General features: G+C 49.0%; 1 protein-coding gene across 4 annotated transcripts in view; it reads right to left on the bottom strand.

Moving 5' to 3' along the window:
• Positions 1–13,071, bottom strand: part of LOC128310434 (uncharacterized) — a 162,911-nt gene extending 149,840 nt beyond the window's left edge. For all 4 annotated transcript variants that reach the window (XM_053047076.1, XM_053047075.1, XM_053047077.1 and 1 more), the window contains exons 1-2: positions 12,948–13,071; positions 10,829–11,609 (exon numbers count right to left, since the gene is read on the bottom strand). The gene's annotated coding sequence lies outside the window, so the exon portion shown is untranslated. The remainder of the gene's footprint in view (positions 1–10,828; positions 11,610–12,947) is intronic.
• Between the last annotated feature and the right edge of the window lie 9,484 nt (positions 13,072–22,555).

Here is a 22,555-nt window from a genome sequence, read left to right as displayed (position 1 = left end):
AGAACGCCCTCTTCTCACAACTGCCAAAAGAGAAATTCAAATGTTTGGCACATGCTTGATCCTTCTCGGGTGCGTGAGGTTGTCGGTTGGCGCCACAACAGCCCCGGCAACAACAACGCGTCACGTAGCCTTTGCCTTTTTCGGATGCGTGCGAAGGACTTCTCGTGCTGCCAATGTCAAACAGTCTGACAGTAATGAGAATGACAAAGTGCCGCTATGTGCGCCCCATACCAGATGAATCGAAATTAGGTCGCAGGCACTTGGCTGGTGGTGGGGAGGAGGGGGGGGAGACAACGGGCCGTAAACGAGCATCACTCACGTTCCGACACTCCCGGAGTGTTTGTCTCGGTGAAGGTGTCACGAACCGTTACGGGAGTTGCCAAAAGAAAAACTTTCCACCCTAACATCGATTGAATCACCCACGCTCGACGCGGAGTGCCATGGTCGGTGTCATGGCAACCGCAACCGCAAAACCTTGCGGTTTGATCCGTTCATCAAAAATAGTGCAACATAGTTCACGGAGCCCGCAGCGGCGTGCGCACACCAACAAAGGTGACACTCAAATGAAATTTCTGTATCAAGGGATTACAGCAAATAAATGGCACGCGCTAACTCTTGGCGTCAACAATGTTTGTAAACATCACCGTTTCCATCTTGGGGTGTTCGGGGGGGTAATCCTCAACATGCTACGGATGCTGATAGGCCAGGATCTTGCCGTTCCTGACAACCTGCACCGCACCCACACTTGAAGGTTCATCACGATTACACCATGTCGTATGTTAATTAATTTCCCACCTGCATCTCGGTTCTGCCACCTTCGGGGTGTTTGTGTTATACATTCTTCCACCCGGTTTCGTATGTCAAGGACACATCACACACATACAGCAACGTATTGCAGCGGAATCACAGCAACACAATTGAAATATGACACGCTTTTGACGTCCTGACCCTGGAGAGCACGTGACGTACACGAGTTTGCGGTTCGTCGATACCACCTCGGTGCTGATAGACCACGACGAGGCTATTGCTTTGTTTATATGCTTCCGGTATCGCTGAAGGAAGGTTTCGGTTTCGATGGTATCGGCATGGGCACTCTGACACACCGTAACCACCACTGCGGTAGATTGGTGCAATGAAACACTGATAGCCCACATCTTGAAGTTCGTCCGAGGGACGGCAAGATGCAGTGGTTTCTACCTTCCAAAGCACGCTCAGTTCGCAGATTCGCTTTGGAGTTCCCAGAATTAAGATAACACTTGCTTTAAAGCAGTAGAAAACTGACCTTTTTAATTTGAGACTGAAGTGGATTGAATTTTTTCAGCACTGAGTTAGTCCATTCCAGCGAAAACAAAGCACCACACGCTCTACGGCGCCCAACCACCACACTCATCATAATCACGCACGATGCTCAAGCATTCAAGGACGGGACACGCAAAAACAATCACACCCAGATCTTTGCTTGTACCGGCAAAAGGAAGTTATTCACTCCCAGGACACGTTCTCATCATATCAACAATTATAGTTCACTGCGCAAAAATTAATGCATCACTTCCGTGCTGCCACGGACGGAGAACCTCCCAGCTGCACCAAACGATTGTCCACCGTCCGGTTAGGGCGTGACTAACATCGTCTCCCACAATCCAAACCTTCCTCGCTGCGGTCCTGTGGTTAAAGAGCTCGTGCCTTTTCCAAACCATCCAATGCTCCGGTGCGCTGTGTACGCCTGGGCCGGGAACGTGGATTGGATTACGGATACGGATTCTACGGTGAATGCGACCCGCCACACCCGTCCTGCTCGCTTCATTTACATAACACTCTTGCCGGTGCGGGGGGGGGGGGGGGGAAAGGTGGTGAAAAGACGGCGCTTGTCGATGGTTAGCGATAGTCGAGGCTAACGAAGTATTCAGTTTTTGTTCCAGCGACACCCGTCAACCCTCCCCGGCGTGGATGAGTGTCAGTTTTTAGTTCTCTTCACTATTGAGTGCGGACGTAAGTGTATGCAAAGGATTATTAGATACTCGTCGCATCAGCTTCAGGCGTGTGCGATCCACCGTACCAACTCCGTGCGATCGTTTCGTATTCAAACGCTGTTGATAAAATAATTTAACTTCTTCGTTCACTACTCGCTACTCGCAACGGGCGATAAAAATAAAGGACATTGCACATTTGTGTGTTCGAATCGGTTGGGCAGAGCACGCACCCGGAGCGCTACTACTTCAATGGAAACCAATCCCGTTGGGATTCCAGGCGGAAAATGAACATAGAATTTCCCAATCCTAATCTTGTGAAAAATGGTTTTATGAAATATAACGTTTAAGCCATAAGCTGTATTAATATTCTCAAATTCCTGAACTCATCCAGCCGTTTGGACAATAAACTTTGGTATTGTCCCACCCAAGAGTACTATTACCAAATGTTTCATCAACAACGATATTTGACAAAAAAGAACCAAGTGTAAAAACCCCTTGCTCCGTGCCCAGTGAGTTCATCTTCAGCGAGAACTTTCCGTAACAGTCCAGTTTCGTTGCCACTGGGGGAAGGATTTATTGCCTGGCCAACGTAGCAAAACAAAACGCCACGAAGAAAAACCACTCCACTCCCTGTGTGTGGGATTGTGTTTTTTGCCGTGTAGACAGTTGCACAGTAGCAGTGCACCAAGGAAAATCAGTCGAGTGCATCCCGAGGCCAGCAGGGTTCCATTTCATATGCTCAACCCAACCCGGCCCAGCGAGCATCAAGTTATTTGGGTCCCACATTGGGAGTCAGTGGGGGGGGGGGATGGTGGGCGTGCAATTAAAATTTCTCCACCCCCCCTCCCTCCCAGCAAACAGCTGCTGTCCGGAGTTGCAAATTGACACGGACATCTCTACCTCCATCTCGAGCTGAGGCGTCTATTACGATTAAAAAACCCAACAGATCCTTCCATCCTTTCACCTGTCACCGCTCTGTACGCCTGCTGTGGTAACTGTTTAACGAACGCAAGTGGGCAGGATTTCACTGCAAAATGTTGCCCAAAGCCACAATCCCAGACCCAGTGCTGTGAGCGATTGTTCCAGGGAAAATTCGTTTCAATCATCATGCTGCAGTTGATGATGCTGATGATGATGATGATGATGATGTGCCACACAATGTTTCATTTGGAACGTGCGCTTCTCCACACCGTCAAAATCCACAGACTCTTGGCCACTTTCCCGTACGGCCCCAGCAAGGGGAAAAATTTTCCCAAAGGAATAGTTCAGGTGGTGCTTCATGCTACTCTCGGCAGCAGTACACAACACATTTTTATTTACCCTGGCCACTTTGCACCCGGGGATGGAGCATTTCTCCCATCCTTCACAGCGCGAATCACTCCTCCATCATCGGTAATCGGCAAGATTGCCAAAGCTCGCACCGGAAATGCTTCCGAAAAGTAGAACAACATGCTTTTTGTACATCCCAGCCACAGTGAGGTGGCTCCCTGTCGATCCTCACAAAACCATCTCCAACGCACAGCAGGTTGTGCAGATAAAGAATCGAACAACGACCGATGCGGTGCATGCGATGCATTCGACAGCGTGGAAAAACCACCACACAAGCTTCACAGGAGGAGGTCAAAAAAAAAACTAAAACACACACACACACATCCAGCAGAATGATTGAAGCTTCGGAAATAATTGTTTGCACTACTCTTTGTTCGCGCGCATCTTGCTGAGGAAGCGATAAAACATGCAGCTGCATATCGCACCGGGCGGCGCAAAACGGAGGTTCTGGGGTTTGGCCGAAGCCCGTGTTATTCAACCTTCCCGGCCGGTGCCAGCTGCTGCATTAGATTGCAACCGATTGCATCCAGCAGGGAATGGACGGCAGCCAAATAGTTCTCCCACACGGTGACGGTGCACCACAGTTCTTAGTTCATTTTCGCCGGAAACTGAATTGCACATTGTAAAACAGATTATCCTGCACTTTCGGTCGTTGCCATGGTAGCGCATTTGACGCTGACGCGAGCGTTCAGGTAAGAAAAACACGCACAGAGATGCTTTGCTCAACCATTCAAATTTTCAATGCCCAAAGGTGGGGGTGGGTGAAAAACGTATCTCAATTACCAAAGTTGGAGGTTTTATCGCATTTTAAGTGAGCTGGTGCTTAGATTACGCAAACTAAGTACCAAATTATTTCCTTTTTCTAATATAACGATCCAACATGGTGGCTCTTCATTCAGTGATATCGTAATAAATAAACAACTATACATCTGTTTGAGAAAAACGATTTCGCGATTTCCTGATCCAATTCACCTTTAAAGCAAGGCTGAAGGCTTTTGATGTATTTCACACACGAGAAACAGCGACCGCACCAGTATCAAAAGCGAAAACAGTCGCTATTGTACGGAAAAGAATATGATACCATAAACAACAAACGCTTTGCAACACGGCTTGCACATCTCGGACCAGCTACACTCGCCCAGTCCCGTGGCTGTGTATTCTTTGCCTGTGTAACAACTTCGCTTTCTTGTGTCGCTGTTGGACAAATGCCGGAAGCGCACAATGGAGCACACTTTGTTCGGTGGCATTTGAAGGTCTGGATAGACGGTGAACAACTACCATGTCGACTTGGCTGCCTATGGCTCACCTTTACAACCCAGACACAACTGGCAGCTGATAAGCGAAGAAAAAGGCAAGCTTAAGGAATCATCCCACTGAAACGAGAACTCCTGGAGTGGTGAACTCCGGTGGACGGGTGACAGACAGCGGCCCAGGTTGGTTGTGGTGTACGACCTGGATTTACCTTCTTACCGAGCCGCCTCCTTTCCACATGACCCACCCCGCCCGACTTGCCAACAAAAACCCATGCATCATTTTCTAAACCCACGACGGGTGGACTCGTTCGCCCCGCGTTACGCCTACCGTACGGGGAAAGCCACTTGCCAACCGTGAATTGAAACTAAGGACTCACCGCTTCTGGTCTATCGTTTTCGCTTGGCCCCGACCGACCCCGATAAGGGATGGGCGAGATGGATACCGGGCCCTGGCCTGATGGATGGGATAATGGAACTCGTTAGACTGTGCCTCTCCGTATCGTGACGAAGGATCTCGGGTTCGAGTTAGCAAGTGCCACAGTTCCGGCACAAAACTATCCTTTCAGTGATATCTCGACGTGAGCCTCTTTCGTCATTCATTCGTCCCGGTCGGACACGGCAGAACTGCACTCGCAGCAATCCGCATCCAGTCATATGTAAAGCCAGTCAAAGCGTCCAATGTTGCACATCCGACAAACGGCGGCAACGGTTGGACTGCTGCACGGTGCAACCACTTAGCTTCACTCGGATGTCCACCGTTGGCGTAACGGATAAGCGAAGGAAGAGGACTTGGGCTTTAGACCAAAACCATACCATATTACACACGGAACCTCACGCCCCCGAACCGATCTCGTGCCGTGCGCCTCGTTACAGTTTGTCAGAAACGTTCAAAACAGGCGCTTGCTGTGGGTTCGGAAGATTAAATCCATAATTCATTTCCTTCTACCGTACCGTACCGTGGCCGGCTGGGAAATTAGACAAGTGGAGAGAGAGAGAGAGGAAAAAAAGGCGAAGGTTCACCCCGAAACGATAGGAACCGCGGAACGCTATCAGTGCGAAATCCATCAGACTAGATTTACCTTTACCGCCTTTGCAGACAATCGTTTCAACCACTCCACGAGCTGGCGCTTTGTATCTTGGCCTCATGTTGACCTGTGTTCGGTGGTCGGCTATTGGATACCTCCCGAGGCGCGTTTATTTTTGGCTCTATGTTTTACCCGCATCCGGACGGTGCGAAGTTACAACGGTTTTGACCTTCCACAGAGCCTTAGCCGCATTTTCACCACATTATAACATATTTATTATGATAAAGCACTTTTTATCACGTGATTCCTCGACTTCTGGTAGCGAAATCGAAGTGCGTGTTATTTCCTTCCCTGCTGAATAGATATTTGCTTTGCTTTAGAAGTTTTACCTTCCGTCCGCGTTTCCATTACAAGTTTCAGCATGCATCAACACTTAACGTTAAGATTTCACACTGTCAACCATTAGAATTTCCATTAGAAACTACCTCTCTGAAGAGGACACGATTTATTACACTGCAAAGCTACTTTAGTTGCTCTTAGTGCGTCATCAGAAAGAACACTACGTTTCCAAGTAAAAATCCCCAAACAAAAAGGGGCTTCTTTTGATCAAAGAAACTCTCAAGAAGATTATGGTCTCGCAACGGTTACTTTTTATTTTATCTACTGTACAACAACAAAAAATCAAAGAAATAAAAGAGTACATTCACGCAAACAGGGACTGAATTCCGCCCTGTTACGGCTGGAACTATCGAAAATACCATCAGAGACCATTGACAGGCACCGTATGCATGCAAACAAAGAGCCCCAGCTGACCCGTCTCAAATGGTTCCGGCGAAAAGGCAGGACATATCCAACGTTCGGTACCAACACTGCCCAGAAATGGTCCCTGCATACCCTGCTCGGCAGCCAAAACGGCCTCCAACTGAAGGCCAAGCCCCAAAGCTCAAACAAAACCGAAACAAAAGAAAATTGTAAACCTTTTTTGTGGTTCCGCTTTGGCGCAGGTTGAACAAGCTGTGCTATTCTGTCTTGCACCCCCTGGGGGGAGGGAAAATCGTCGTCGTCGTCAAACCTGAAGCAATAGTAAAATGAAGCTTCAGGCAACAACAGCACAAGAATGGTGGTGTGGTAAAGGGTTTCAATTTGCCCAATGGCTGGTGCCTTATTTTCTACCGAGCCGATTCTTACCGAGCGAACAGTGCGTAACGAAGGGAAATGCCCTTTCCGCACTTTCCATTTGGCGCATCGATCAAGTAAACGACTTCTGGGAAGGGTTAGTTAGGGATGCCGCTGACGATGGACATGATGTGGACATGGAATCAAAAATCGTTACAATAGATACGCTTTCAAGAATACGGTATCCCACAAAGAGAGCTAATAGAAGATGATCTTGTGCAGTATTAACCTTTATTGCCCTGAAGTACGTTAGCGAGAGAAAAAAATATTGATTCGTGGCACAAAGGACCAGACTTGGTATTGATTGTGGGGAAAATTTCATAAACAAACTTCAACAAAGTTGATGGTCGAGCAAGAAAGGGAAAGAGAGAGCGAAAAAGAGAGTGAGCTAGTTACAAGCGATGCCTACTTGACCAGTAACACTGCAATTGATCTTTGCGATGCCGTTCCATTCGTGGAGGGAAATGCACAACCAACGCGAATGATAAATGTTGGAAGAAATCTTAGAACTTTCATAACAAAACCACCGTCCAGCAGCTATCCTTTATGCACAGCAAAAAAAAGGCAATCCTTTTTCATCTGTTCTCCGGTCTGTTATCTTTGTGCTTCTACCACCCTTGCGCCCGTCGACCCCATCAGTTGCCTTGCCTTGTCGCATTTTCTGCACAATCAGCATATTTTGCTTTTCACAGCTTTTCCGCACTTCATCCACACCGGGTTCTTAGTTCTCGGTGCGCTATAGTGCGCTTTCACCGTTCCGGGATGGCTATTTGCCGCAAGCATCCGACTACGCAGACAGAATCCACCGGGGTACTGGTTCCCTTTGAGCCTTAAACGCTATCGTTCAGGCACAGCGTTTGTAAAGGTTTTCCACGGGCACACAATTACGTACGGGGTGAGGTGATTGGGGGTGGTACGCGTTGCTGACGCTGAAAGCGAGCCCATTGTTTGATTCCATAAAACACTCGAGTGATCATGGACGGTATTGTTAGCCGTTTTCCTGGCTACCCGCTTTTTTGCCTACATCGTGTAGCAAGCGAAACACACCACCACACAATAGCATCGCCGGCACACCGGTGTACCCAACACGCCCCTTCAATCACTGCAACTGCTGCAGAATCCTGTCGGCACTGCCAATGGAGGGAAAACTACCAGTGGTTTCGAGATCGCGAAACTGATGCAATGAGCGGCCGTCGAGCCAAGTGTGAGCAGTTCAAGGCTTATTATGTCACATCGTCGTACGACCGGCCTCACTCCGGTCGTAAACGGTAAACCCATTCCCGCTATTGTACGGGGACGAGCTTTTAAGAAATGACACCCTCCGTTCTGTTCATCCATCTTTATCCAGCCGTCATGCACGGGGTGTCGGTGGTGTCCCCCAGTGCAAGCACTCAAATCGACCGCACTTATAGCAGCATTATGCTCGCACTAAACGGACGCGGACATCGGGGAGCTCAGAATGTGCACGGGGGCAACGTGTGCTTGATTGAATCAAATGTGTGAAATTGCTTCACTCACCGTGTACGCGCTTCATCCGCACGGTTCGAGTACCAGGTCGGACATGAATGACGAGCCCAAAAGGAAACGGGAACGGGGAGCGCTTTGAGCTTAAGGAAATGATGTTACCATCGTGTGAACCAAACGCTAACAGAGCTTGAGCTTGAGCTTGCGTCGAGTAGCTGAAGGATACGGGCTACTGTGATGATGAGCGGCGGGCAAATCATTTCCCATTCTATCAGGGTTTTGCTAAGGTCGATCACAAAAGCCGCCATTCATTGCATCGATTCGCGAACACATGAACCCCTCACACACACGCTAAAGAGGGATGTGTATTGTGTGCTGTGTGTGTGTGTGTGGTTGTATGTGGAAAATGTGGAAATGGGAGCTTAGGTCGCACACTGTTGTATTGTTCTCTCTCTATTGTGGAAAATTCAATTTTCACCATACTCCCTGCTCCAGCACATCACATCAGGCTGCGCTTTTCCCAGGCCCCAACTTACACCCCCCCCCCCCCCCTTCCATCGGAAAGATCCGCGGAAATATTTAATTCATGTTTCACTAACGAGATAATTCTTAGCAAACATGACTAGTCATCATCATAATTATTGTATTATGCAAATGTGTGCGTTGTAACAGCTTGTAAAGCTGCATGTCGAGAATGATTTTTCCACCCTGCCCGCTCAACGTGCTCTTCGCGTTCGCGTTTGCCGGGCCACTTCCCGCACTTCCGTATCGCACTTCCGGCCGTACAACCGAAAAGGGCTTATTTTAATGTTTCTTCGCACGCGCAACGACGCGCGAGTGCGACGAAAAGCTCGTCAGAGCAAAAGTTGTCTTCCATAATTTTGTCTTTCTCAGTTCTCGTCGGGGGTTTGGCAAGTTTTTTGTGGACCGCCCGGTGGGATGCAAGGGGTGCAACACCCCTTCCTGTCGTTTGCCGGCGGTGCGAAAGAGGTAATTGAGTTTGCATTTGTTTGATGCAAATTTTGTAACTAACTTCTGTTGGAGCGCAGCATCAGCAGCTGCACGTGCATGGGCGTTCAACTAATGGGTGCATGCGTTCGAGCCACGATCGTTGCATATTTATTTGCTACACGTACACACGATTTCATTTACTCTGCTTCGAAGCACAAATCTTTACCCAAAATGAAGACAAAAGGTTACTTTTTTGGCCTTAACTTAATACGCCTACTTAGATGTCAGCGGTGAAGCCGACAGCGTGGGATGTACCTGCGCTGGTGTTCACTCAATCAAAAGGAAGCACCCTTAAGCTTCCCACGGGTTCTTCTTTGCCTCAACTGGCGGGCGTTATGGCCGGGGCCCCTGAGACGATAACAATAGCGCATTCTTGAGCGTCCGGCCCGGCCAAAGCATAATGGTGCCGGCACATCAAAGGATGCGTGTGCGTTACTTCCAGCTGACCGAGAGGCCGGTGTGTCAATATTGTATCATTTGTGGACGTCCAAACCAATCTCGCTAATAGAAATAATGAAGATATCGTGTCGTCGCAATCTTCACCACAGCGCGCATATACGCTAAGAACTGTTCCGGAACATCGTAATGGTTTCGTTCGTTTAGGGGCATCTATTGACCGGGTTGCCGTATTTTTCGGGTGAAAACCATTCATTCTACGTGACGCACCGTGTGACCATAAGGCACCCCCTACCCTATGTGTGTGGTTGTGTGGCGATTTCGTGCGTAGACAGAAATGTTCTACAATCAATCAAAACTGGAAAAATGGATGGGTCCGGTGTGCTCCCCACAGTGCAATCGATTTTTCCCACCCCGGGTTGGCGGGGAAGAAATAGGCGTCATGGGGCACTTGTAGCCGAGGTTTCCCCCCAGTAACCCTCCCCCCGGTTTTGGGGGTGGTTTCGTGCTCCAGATGAAAATCGTTTCTCATTTATCAGTCCCGCGGTGACGGTGGCCACCAACACCATTTTTGCCGCGAGACCGGGGTGGCCTTCGTATCGAATCGGTGGCCGCTGCCGCTTTTTCATAGGAATCTCAATCAAATGAGGAATTCGATTCGTTACTGTGTGTTTCGTCGTTAACTACGCTTCAACCTTCCCGGGATCACCATTAGTCCCGAACCCCACACCGTGCATTCTCGCGTGGATGACGGCCATCGTGCGGCGATCTGGCAAGGTCACCGTTGTATCCGTACGAGAAAGGAGTAGGAGCTTTTTTCCCACCTCTTAGTGTGGAAGCCCTTCGTCCGTCCGGCTGACGGGCGGCACATATTTCATTCGAGAGCAAACATATTTCCTGACATTAGTCCCGCCTGCAATGTCCGGACCGTTGTATCAAGACAAGATTTATCGCCGGACAATACATTGGAATCACTCAGCAATTGATTGGAGGGAAGCGGAACCATTCCGAGCTAACGTCATAATTCTGGTGACAGTTCTGTTTTCCAAGAAGAAACTTGTTTTTGAAACGAGGCTCTTTCCCAGTACAACTTAAAGCCCTCAAAATACGGTGTATAAAGAGTGTCGTGTATAACGAATTTCAATTACTTTCTTCATCAAATCATATCAATTTGCCAGTGAATGAACATAGAATATAACCATACCTTTAAGTAACTCGCCGTGGAGGTTATTCTCGTCGTGCTTCTCCTGTTCGCGTTTTCGCTTTCGCGAACAACACCCGACGGCACCGGGCTCCGGGAAGAATTTTTACAGCATCTCCCAAAACCTGAACCCCAAACCTAATGATAGCACTTTCGCTCTCTCTCCCTCGCTGATTCCTGGTTCGGTGGAGCCGTTTTCTTTCCGCCGCACCACGTCACCTTCCGGGAGCGTTACTTTCGACTGGCTTTTCACTTCTCGTTTGCACTTCCGCGAATAAATATTCCCGTTCCCCGGTGGCCCAGAAAAGGGCCGGAATCCTGGACGAGAACCGGTGGAGATGGTTCGCTTTTTTCCTTCATTAAGCTTTTATGCAGATTAAGCACAGACGGACCGAGACCGTGGCACGGCTCAAATAATGGACAATCATATCGCAAGGAAGCCCCTGCGGGCGTGCCGGGTCCCAGACGGGCGCCCAAACGGGCAACCAGCAAAAAAAAAACGGGACACACCGCTTGACGTGCCTGCGATAAGAGGGAGGAATCCTAAAATTTACTCCGCACAGCGATCCTACGCTTCTACGCCACCAATCCGTCCGGCCAGCAGGAACGTGACCCGGTGGGTGGGAGATGTTTGGGTTTCGGTTTCGTTATGTTTAGACTTTGCGGTATTTATGGTTTTTTTTTCAATTTTTTTTTTGGAGCACTTTCTATCAACTTTAATACACTTTATCACTTAACCATCTACATCGGCACCACGGCGTGCAATGGCATTTTTATTCACATCCTGCACAGAAGCGAAATAAAATTCAATTTAAAACACACTTTCACATTAACGATTTTTTTTGTTCCCCTTTTGTAGAACAGTATAATCAGACCATTTTCCACAGTTTCCCACAGCAGCCCACCCAGGCAAAACAACTAACCGCCAAACTGCACCGATCCGTACCGAACCCGCTAGATTCCGCGTTCGATTTTGCTTCGCTCGGGTCCCCTGGCGAATTCCGCGAAACTTTCATTTCACCGTTCGCAAACAGGCAACAAACAACGAGAGATTTTCCGACCGGGGGTGCGGTGGAAATTGAGCGCGTTTTACCGGGCGCCGTCGCGCACCACCGGACCGGTATGCAGCATCGACTCCGATCACTCAATCACGAACGGGGCGCAGCTGATAATAGGAAACAATAATAAACAATCGAATCGGAAACCGTGCCCGGAATGTGACCTGAGCCCCCGTTTGTGGCTAGGTGCTGAATTTGTGCGAAACTTTTCACCGAAAATATTCACCATCCGCTGGACGGTGTTATCCCGTTGTTGTCCCGTTGTCATCGTTCGCGTTGACTTTTCATCCACAACAATGGCCGCGTACGCCGGCTTTCTTGCAAAGGCTTCCCAAAGCCAGTGCTGCTCAGTGCTTTATGCCTCCGTTTATTGTGCTTGGTTTTCTCATCGCGAAAGCAAAACTTTTCCACTCACCACTCATCTCCCGGGACACGCACTTTCTATTCACACACACATCCCACACACCCACACACACATACACGCACATACACAAACCATCGCGCATACACACACAAACAAGTTTCTTATCCCGACTGGTGAAGGAATTGTTCGGCGGGCAAGAGGATAACGATGACTTTCCACAGAATACAGAATAGACTCCGGAAAAGATCACAATAAACATAAACTTCCGACCGCCTGCTTGCGAGGACTAACTTTTGGCTGCCTTTCGCGCCGTTTCACTCCACCCCCGGCGATATCAGCTTGAAGAAGATACTTTTCTCCAGTTTTACCGCCCCCGGCCCGATCAGCTTCGCATCGCTGACAAGAGTTGAATATGTCATTGATTTGTTGCACTGACGAATCACTTCACCGTACGAAAAGGCAACTTAGGCGATTTCATTCACTTACGCGTTTCAACCTGTTCAATTTCACCACAGCACGAAGTTGTTTCTCAACAATGTTTTACTGGCACAGTATTTTAGAGCCAACTCCAACGAAACCTCCGCGCTCAGGCGTAATCTCGCACACGTGAAAGAATGGGGCGTTTAAAGTGTATTTTTTCCCACTCCTGCCTGCTCCTTCGGCGCTTCTGGTTTCCTGGTGGTTTACGTTCACAACCTACCGCACTGCAAAAAATCCGCTGCCAAAATCCGAATCCGCACACACAATCCGCTGCGTTCGGGTGGGCGAGGACGATGACAACTGTCGTAAAATCGCGCTTCCTTACCAACCGGACAACATTGCTGGCTCTGACTGGGACGACCGAATTTGTGCGGCCAAGTGCCTGGTAACGCTCGGCCTGCACACGGTCCGCACGGTGAGCAGCTGTCAAACTTCGGGCACCCGTTCGCTTCGGCTGCCAATATTTACCGCCATGATGAGCAGGCGCAGTGCAGCGCCAGCGACAGCATTCAAACCCACTCCGCCGGAGGAGTTACCCGGACAGTTCGACCAAAGCGTTACGATGCGTTACGGTGTGGCCGTGAGTACCGGAGCCGTGCAATGCGCTTGCGCACCGAAGTTGACACCCTTTCTGGCAGCCCAAAAGCCTGCTGAGTGAAGCGGGAGCTTTTTCGTTCGACTGTTTTTGTTTTGTCACCCAAGCGCAAGCTTTTCGCTAACGAAAGTCGCATCCGGTTACTGACGTACGTCCAAGGACTCACGGGCTGAAAGCCCGTCGAGTCGTCCGTCAGCTCGTGCTGTGTTTATCGCACGTTCCTCGAGGTCTCTCGAGGGGAAGCATTGCAGCTCTCAAAGGTTCTCTTTCCCTTCTCCCCAGCCAACCCCCAGCAGACTTCCGGCCCAAAGGTGTTGACAGCGACATATTTTAGAGGATTACTGAATCGATCCCCCTGGCCGGTGCCGGTTCAATGGATCGGACGAAGCATGGACCGCCAATGGACATTAGCACTGATAGCTTGTCTCGAGCTTTAGCAGGATGATCATATTAAGAATGATAATAGTGCGCCACGGGAAGAGTCCAACGTTCCCGGTTCCAACCTAGTAGGCTTCGGCACTGGTAATAATGAAGGATAATGGAGCTTTCACCTTTGGGACTTTGGGCGGTTACCATGAGAACGAGGCGTACTGTGATGGAATGCCAATAATCGTCTTCTTGCTCAAGGAAGCTAAAGCTCCGTCCCTTTTTTTTAAGTTTCTACTCCAATTTCTTGCGTTTGTGCAGATTTGTTCTTGATGGCGAGTTGTTCATGATAACTTTAAGATTTTCTTTTACACCGTCTCTAGTTATCCTGCAAATTTCTGGCTTATACACTCCGACAAAAGGCTGAGATTGCTTAAGGATGGTGGCTCTACCCAACCGGAAGCCGCGGTACACGCTTATCCTCGATGGTACTCGTTACGTTAACACCCGTCAAAAGTAATAAAGCTTGCACTCACAGCATCACCTTGACGCTTCTGGCTGGAACTTCTCGGTTGGAATTCTTTGATCCATCTTGCTCGCCACTCGCGCGGGGGGTCCGCAAGCTTTTCGCACCCGTTCCGCAAGCATCCTACACGGCTAACAAGCGACAGCGATCGGCTGCTAAAAATCTTCGCCGATAGCACTACCCGAGGGGAAAGGCAAGTATCATTAGACCATTAGTGCGGAAATTTCGCATGAAAGATAAAAAAGGACTCGATGGTGGTGATGGTGGTGCTCGAAGCGCGGTCGCGTGCTTCGAGTGATTTGCTTCAGTGTTTGGGCCCAAGATTTGCTGCTTGCGCGCTGTTTAGTGCGGGGATACCATCGCTTTTGCTGCCGTTTATCGACGAAAGTTTTCCACTTACAGTTCCTTTTGTAAATATTTTATTCACTCGCCACGGGCACAGCGCCCTGCAAGTTCGCCTGCCCGCTAGCAATTCAGTCGTCGTCGGTTCCAGTCATTGCCAGCCCCGGAGCAACGGACGTCGAACCGTCCGGCCAGCATTTGCGGAAAGTTTTTCCCGCTAGAAAATCAGCCACAAACTGATGTGCCCGGCACACTCCACAGATCCGGAAGGTTGTGAAGCCCAGTGGCTAGCCGGTTGGATCAACTCATCGGAACTCATCCATGCCTTCCATGGTTGCAGGAATGCGCAGCGAGTTCACAACACTCCCATTTGCGGAGTGCTTGCCGGTGACCGGGTGACGAACGTCCAAACGGCACACACTGAGCCACCGTTTCGAGTTCAAAGTCCGTAAGTATAATGACAGCATAAATCTTTTCCGCATTTTTTCCCTTTTATATTTATTTATTCGAACGTAAGCGATATTCTAATCCCGAGGCTTTGCTTCACTTTAACTTTCACGTCTTGTCTCCGTCCGTTTCTACATCCTGATTCGCTGATTGGGGAGGGCGTCGAATGCCTCCGTCCATCCGTTGGTTCGGGGACACAGCATCGAATATGTTGTTTACTTGCCGGCTTCCTTTTGACGGGCCTGACGGGCACGGTTTTTGCGCGGGACACGGGACACGGGACACGGTGTATTAAGGTGACAGTTTATCGGCAAAAGTTTTCCATCCGTGCCGACTTTGCTTTCGTTCCTTTTGTTGGCCATCCGGTAAACCTTCGTAGCTTTCTTCGGAATTTTGCGCCGCTTTGCCCTCTCGCTTAACCGCCTGTAAATGGTCGCAGTAAAAATTGTTTCTTGGGCATTTCGGCCATGTTCTTAGCGGGCAAAGTCGGGCTAGTAGGGCGCACAAGGATGGGAAGCAGCGTCTACGGCTCGTTGGACTTTTCCAGTTCGGAAGAAGATTCCATACCGCTAGTGGACGGGAAGCCAAACGGAACCAGCGTGGGGCGAAGGGTAGACAAAAAAAGGGAAACTCACAGAACAAACGCCACCGCAGTGTGGGGTTGAAAAAAGTTTGCGGATTACCAAAAGTCACCAGTCAAAGACAAACGACAACAGCCGACGCGGAGCAGGCCGAAGCGGCGGAGCAAAAGTACACTTCGCTGGAGGAACAACAAACCAAAAAAAAAAACACTCGCCCACTGACATGTTGAAGGCCTACTTTTGCAAAAGGATATGTTTACGAGCGAAAGGCAAAAAATTAAATGATAACACAGTAAAGGTAAAGTTATGATCCGCTTAGCCCGGGAACTAGCTGGCGAAAAGCCGAAAACCAACACATCAAGCAAAAACATGCCACCGTCAACATCAGCACCCGTCAGTGCGAAGGAGTGAATTAATGAATGCAACTATGAGATACACACACACACACAGCCACCCTTTTTTTCACCCCGGGCCCGGTACCTTCTCACTCAAGGAAGCCACAGCATTCGGATAAAAGAACTGAAATGGCTGATACGGCGACAAACGAAAAAAACCAAAACGCGCGCGCTCAAACGGATTGGCAGCGGTCGCTTGTGGGGAGCAAAAGTTTTTCTTTTTGACACTTTCGCCCGGTCGCCACACACACACACCTCGCGCGATGGGCGGGAGGACGAATTATTAATTTGCGCCCACGTGTCAGGATTGAGCAGCTCAAAGAGAGAGAGAGAGATTTCATCAGCAAGTATAATGATTTATTGCCGTTACGGTGATTAAGCGGTATGGAAATCGCGGGCGCGCGAAATGGTGGCCACACTGTCGTCCTTTTTATGTCGTGTTGCCCCCCACCCCCTCCCGATAAGGAAAATGTTTTCATTAATTCACCGTACTTTGTTTCGTGGTGCCGCAAAACCGCACCGCCTCAACCGGTGCATTTCGATTAAATGCAACATAATGTTGCACGGGGATGAACGGTTTCGATCGAGCCATTGGCGTGGCAAACAAATGCACAAACAATTTAATTGCCCCTTGATGCCAGTCAATAAAGCTACGCTTTTATAAACCTTTCAACCGGGATGGCATCTTTTTGAGGCATGATTTTTGTTTGGTTATCAACAATTTTGAGACGGAAAATCTCGCATCCATTCCTTCAAAGTGGCATGTTTATCAAGTTCATTCCGATGGCTCTGGTCTCGTTCCTTACAAAGAAGAGGCCAGTGCGTTACAATCACGTCGTCGCAATGCAACGGAAAATCAGCTTACCTGTTTCGAGGGCCGGAGACATCGGAAAATGTCCTTCTGGACCAGTACAAATGGCAAATATTATGATAATCTTCTCGGAAGCTGTTCCTTGCAGTGGAACGGAAAAACAACCATGGCACTCGAAGCACCCCCGAAGCAAATGTGTTATTCCTCAAACGAAACATTCCTTCCACCGATTCCCTCTGCCCCCTTTCCCGGCAATCCCGACCCACAGCAGGGATGCCGCCCCGGCAAAACATCCTGTCGACCTGCTTTCCATTTCCTGCCGCTGCATGCATGCAGCCAGAAGTTTAACGTTAGGGCCACCCAATGATTCGAATTAGAATCGGATCCTTCGGAACTTTTGCTGCGTGGAGGAAGAGAAAACGGGAGCTTAAGACGCTGCATGTAAGATTGTTGATGCAACGGAAAATGTCGAACGTCAACGAACGGCAATTGACGTAAACTGCATCTTTGAAGTTCCTTCTTTTTCCGCCCTGGAAGTGGAGCATGTCTGTTCACTGTTCGGTTGACCCGACTACAAATAGTCTCATTCCTGCTTTCATCTCTATCTTCCGGAAGCGAAAACCCTCAGCTATTGCCGATGCGATGAGAAATCGAACCGGCGTTGCCATCGAACGCACACTGTGCCGGTTCAGAAGGCCATCAGCAAAACGCACGATTTTTCCTTTCCTACCTTAGCTGGGTGCCCCCACTTTAAAGCGACTCCGAAGACAGCGCACCGTTGAGTTCCAGATGGCAAAAGTGTGATTTTATGATTTATCCTACATTGAAGCCATCAGTCTAATGGTGCTGCCCTCGTCTATCGGGGCACAGGTTTCATCGCATCCGGTGCATGTGTGTGCGCACTGGAGGTCACCGAAGTGTAATGAGAGTGTAAAGGCACTGCACAGTCTCTCGGGCGTCTCTCCAGCTGCCGAGGCTGCCGAGGTGGACGAAAGATGATGGTGATTATGCAGGACTCGAGAATTTTGTTGTAAACATCGTACGTAATCACTGAAGACAGGCAAAACAAAAGATCTTCCCGTCGGTTCCAACCCACGGCGCTCCCATTCCGGCCGGGTGCCGGCAAATCCTACATGCTCTGTAGTACGGGAATGTCTTTGCCGTTTCATCAACGGACCATGGCACACTGGCTGGCTGGTTGGCCCTGCAAACGATGCACGAGCAACCTGGAAAGTATTCCTACATACTTGCCTTCGAAAGATTCTTTCCTCAACCTCGAAGAAAATCGTCCCCAATCTGCGCTTTCCCTTTTGCATGCTTTTCCCCCTCACGGGTGCATTCGATTGCTGAGATCACCGAGGGAAATACGTTTCGCTCTCGTTGTTGCTGGACTGCCGCAGCACTGCACTAGCGAGGGGGAAATGTCTGCCCTGCCTTTCCCCCCCCCCCCCCCCCTTCTCCCTCCCCCCCCCCCCCCACCGTTTATGACACTTTCCCATCATTACTCAGCAGCATGTTAAAGTCAACTGGAAAGTCAAAAGTGTTTACCCGACTAGCTTGAACTTTTCACCCAAAGCAACAAGCATGCCTGTCCGGGGGTCCATGCCCCACACTGGCCTCGCCCTTCAGATGCCCTTTTGAAACCCTTCCGCTCGGGACTGAATAAGTGTGTTTGGACGGTATGAAAAATGATCACACGTAAGCCGTCGTCTCCACGAGCGATTATTCAAGAAGCAATTCAACTACGACTGAGATATTTCTTGGCGCACCGACACTCACAGCTTCTGTTGCCCCGTTGGGCATAGTTTCGATATTGGCCATCAGGATGCAATCAGAGGTTACTACATTGCTCTCATTTCTAGGAACTGTGAAATGCCTGTAGTATTCCTCAATAACGTCCACAGATGTAGTAAAACTTATTGCAAAAATTTCAAGTGTTCTTAAAATTTATATTATATTATTTACTAACGAATTTAATGAACAAAGAATTCCTTTGCCGTACACGATTCTTTCGTGTGCCAAACAATTGGTCTTTATTCTTGAGGTTTCGTTTTTGAAAGAGGTCGCAGGCGCATCCTGCGATCGGATTTATCCTTTTTTTTCTTCCTCTTCTACGTCCCTTTGCATTTTCCCTAGCTTTATCTGACAAGTCGTTGGAAACGTTTCACCCACTGTTGTAGTGTTCCCAACAGTTTATTTATATTTAAATTTTTGTTATCCTATTTTAAAATTATTATTTATTTATATTTATTTTTATATCATTTTATCTGCAAACATTCTTATTAAAGCTGTAATTTTTGTGAATTCTCATTTAACACAAGATTTGACCACCAATGTCAAACCTAACCGTCCAACTGACAGCATTGATTCCACTGTTAGGCTTTGAGATTCAGCATCCCTGGAACGGGATCAAGATACTTTCAGGTGCGCATTTTAACCTCGCAGCAATTCGTCTCCCAACAGACCGGGAGGGTTTCCGCTTTGATGCCTTGACTTGATCGGATTGGAGTGATTCTGTGAACGTGATGCGGGCACGAAGAAGCAGTAAATCCACAACCGACTCGGGCAAAAGCCTCGCGGTACACAATGTTGATGTTGGTAATGATCCTGCCAGTCCTGACGATGCTTAAGCATGGGTCACTAGAAGCCGGACCGGAGCGAGAAGCGGTGCAGTGTGCAAATGTGCAAAACAACAAGCATAAACACGTTTTGGGTTTGTTTGGAAATTATAGTGGCCAGCCAAACAGATAAGGTTCAAGGTTTGCACATCCGGAGGTCCGTAGCATTCCGTGGCCCCCGAAAACCAGCATACGGGCTGAGATTGATGAACCGTTCGAGTAAGGCTACGGAATCGAATCATGCTCCACGTTTCTCGCTGACCAGTCCGTTTCGAGCAGTGCCGATCGCCCCACACCGGAGGACTCCGCAGTCGAATAAGTGGGATGAAACAATAAATGAGCATCGAACACACGGACCGGGTCACCGGCCAGTGACGACAAACGACACCATCATCGTCATCGCAGGTCTTATGTGCGATGTTTGCTCCGAGCGGCAGTGCATACATTTTCCCTGTGAATTTAATTCATTAGCAAATCCTCTCGTTTTCACTCGAGCCCGTCCGGGACGGGCACTGTTTGGGCAAGCGTCAAGAAACTACGAGTTCATGTTGCCGAATCGTCTAATATATGGATCGTCCTTGTCCGATGTTCGACCTTGTGCCAACATTCCCCACTCCCTGCCCCCCTTCACTCGCTCGTGGGGGAGCCCATTCCTCCATGTGGCACCCCTTTTTGTAGAGAGATTATATTACTTCCAGATAATTTCGCCAGAATTAGTGCCACGAGCTGATGGTGGTCTGCTGACTCTACGCTTCCTTTCCCAGTTTGCTGCTTAGTTCATCAAAAACTGACCACTGCTCCCGTTGCTCCCGTCGCGTGGAAAGTTGTCGGATTGCGGTAGGCCACGCGACTAAGATGGATTATGGCACAAGCGAACTGATCGCTAGCTCGCATCCCGAAGGATGTGTGTGTGTGGCCACGCATGCACACCGGGGCTCAGCATACATGCATACACCAGCCAACCAACTCGGAAACAGCCTCGGGCCGAAATGGAAAAGTTTTGTGCTAAAGTTTTCACTTTCAATGTGCTACATTTTTCGTGCCTCTTGTTTTCCCGGGGAATTTTCGACATCGCTCGAACCTGAGGCGGATAACGCGCCGTTTAGTTGGCCGAGGGTGCCTCCGGGTGTGCAAGCGAGACTTGGCCCCGGCAAGTTGCGTTACATCGTAGTGCAAAGTTGGACGGAAAAGGTAAACTTTCCCGGTGCTGCTCCGTGTTCCGGTGCGGAACACCGCCGGCTCATTCTCGTACACACGAGCGAGCAATACGTCCGAGCGAGGAAGGGTCTTCGTACGTCTCTCGCGTGAACCACGCCAGTGAGTGTGCGATTTGGTTGCTTTTTTCGTTTCGCTTGCTTTCGAAAAAATCACACTCTACACCGTCTTTGATGTACATCATACTTCGGATTAACGGGCTAGAAGGATGAGTGCACTGCAGGCGAAGATGCAAAGACTTGTCAATTATTTTACACCGCGTTGCTACGTACACCTGTCTGCCTGCCTTTCCAAGCGGTCCAACTTCCTGCTTGGGGACGATTTACTTAGCAAAGTTCTGTGAAGAAATATTTCCGCTGCAAATTTCCTGGGATCGTTACGAAAAACTTGATTTGGCGCAAAGAGATTGGGCTTTTGGTAAATGTTTTTCCAACATTGTTGTATCTAACTTTTCAACTACCTCTACACCAACGATCTGACATTAACTTATCGCCCCTCTTTCTCTCATCAAGCCTCAAAAGCTTACACATCCTCCATAATGGACATTCAGCACGCCTCGACTGGTCATGGGGAAAATTAACTCAACCTTTTTACATCCACCCCCTACTCCGTCCACTGCCAGATTGACATGGCTTCAGTCTTAATAATTTCGTCATTAAAACTTCCAACGGGGCCTTCCCAGCATAGACTACCAGTATCGTTTGCTCTCGAGCCTGCCTTCCTTGTCGATTAGCCTATTAATTTATCCCTTGCAACGCCGGGACACAAAGACAAAGCATTCGCTCCAAGGTTAACACCGGGGTCCCGGTACTACGCCATGCGTCCAGTGAAGCACATGATGATCAGACCAAGATAAGACAAGAAACAAGCTTGTTCCGGATTGTTTCCGCTCCGTTTGCCCGAAAAAAGACCCCAATCGTGGATAGCCGGGTGGATACGGACTTTTTTGCTTTGGTTTTGTTTTGGCCACCAACTTTAGTTTCGTTTTGTTTCAGACGTGCTTCATCAATTTGTCAGCATCCAACCCTTGGCAGGACATCAGCTAAACGGATAACGTAAGGCAGCGGAGCAAAAAGTGCACGGGAATCGACACAAAAAACCCGAGGACGAAAGCAAAACAGAGAAGAGGCTGAGGAGAGTACTAACAGAACGCTCTAGGATCAACGGTGGTCGATGAAGTTTCACTGTCAGCAGATTCCGGTGGCACCATCGATCGATGGTGGGTGTTCGTGTGTTTTCGGTGAGGGACATGGGTGGTCGGAGGGGTGGTATGAGGGACGTAAATTCTAACATAAACCATGCGAAAAGAGTCCAGGAAGAGTCAAGTCAACTGTCGTGTAGTACCAGTACCTTCAAGGACACCATCGGACGACGTCGACAAGTCGCTGTCGATGTCGTCAATGTCGTCTCCAAACGTCTTCGTCTTCTTCCCAATGTTCTACCTTTTCTACTTCTCCCTCCCAACCCCCCCCCCCCCCCCCCCCCAACCATCACAACTGGTGGGGTAAAAAGGAAAACTCTTGTCCGCACAGTGAATTATGGTCATTTTGGAAGATTTTACGATAAAACTTCAATATACGACCAATGAACCAGTGCTACGGTATTGATTAGAGCGATGGATCACCGTCCTGTTCGACGGGCGAGACCGTGTTTCGTGTCGTTCGAGTTCCGATCCCCCCTTTCGTCCCGCTCCCCTGTAGCCTTGCCTCCTGACAAACTGTCATAATGGTGGTTTATTTGGTCTAGTTTTCCATGACTTGACGAAACTCGAAAAAGTTTCCACGGCCAAGTTGAAGGGATTTTGAAGGAAGAAGCCTGCAAGAAGAATTGAATTCGCCGTTGGCTCGACACATACCGACACAAGGATTATGACCCAGTGCGTTCGAGACCCTCGATGACGCACACGGAACGCACTGTTCACTTTCATTAATT

The sequence above is a fragment of the Anopheles moucheti genome, chromosome 2 (genome assembly GCF_943734755.1).
Source record: "Anopheles moucheti chromosome 2, idAnoMoucSN_F20_07, whole genome shotgun sequence".
Taxonomy (NCBI): domain Eukaryota; kingdom Metazoa; phylum Arthropoda; class Insecta; order Diptera; family Culicidae; genus Anopheles; species Anopheles moucheti.
Note: the sequence above shows the minus strand (reverse complement) of the source record. Positions and strands in the feature narration are given on the sequence as shown.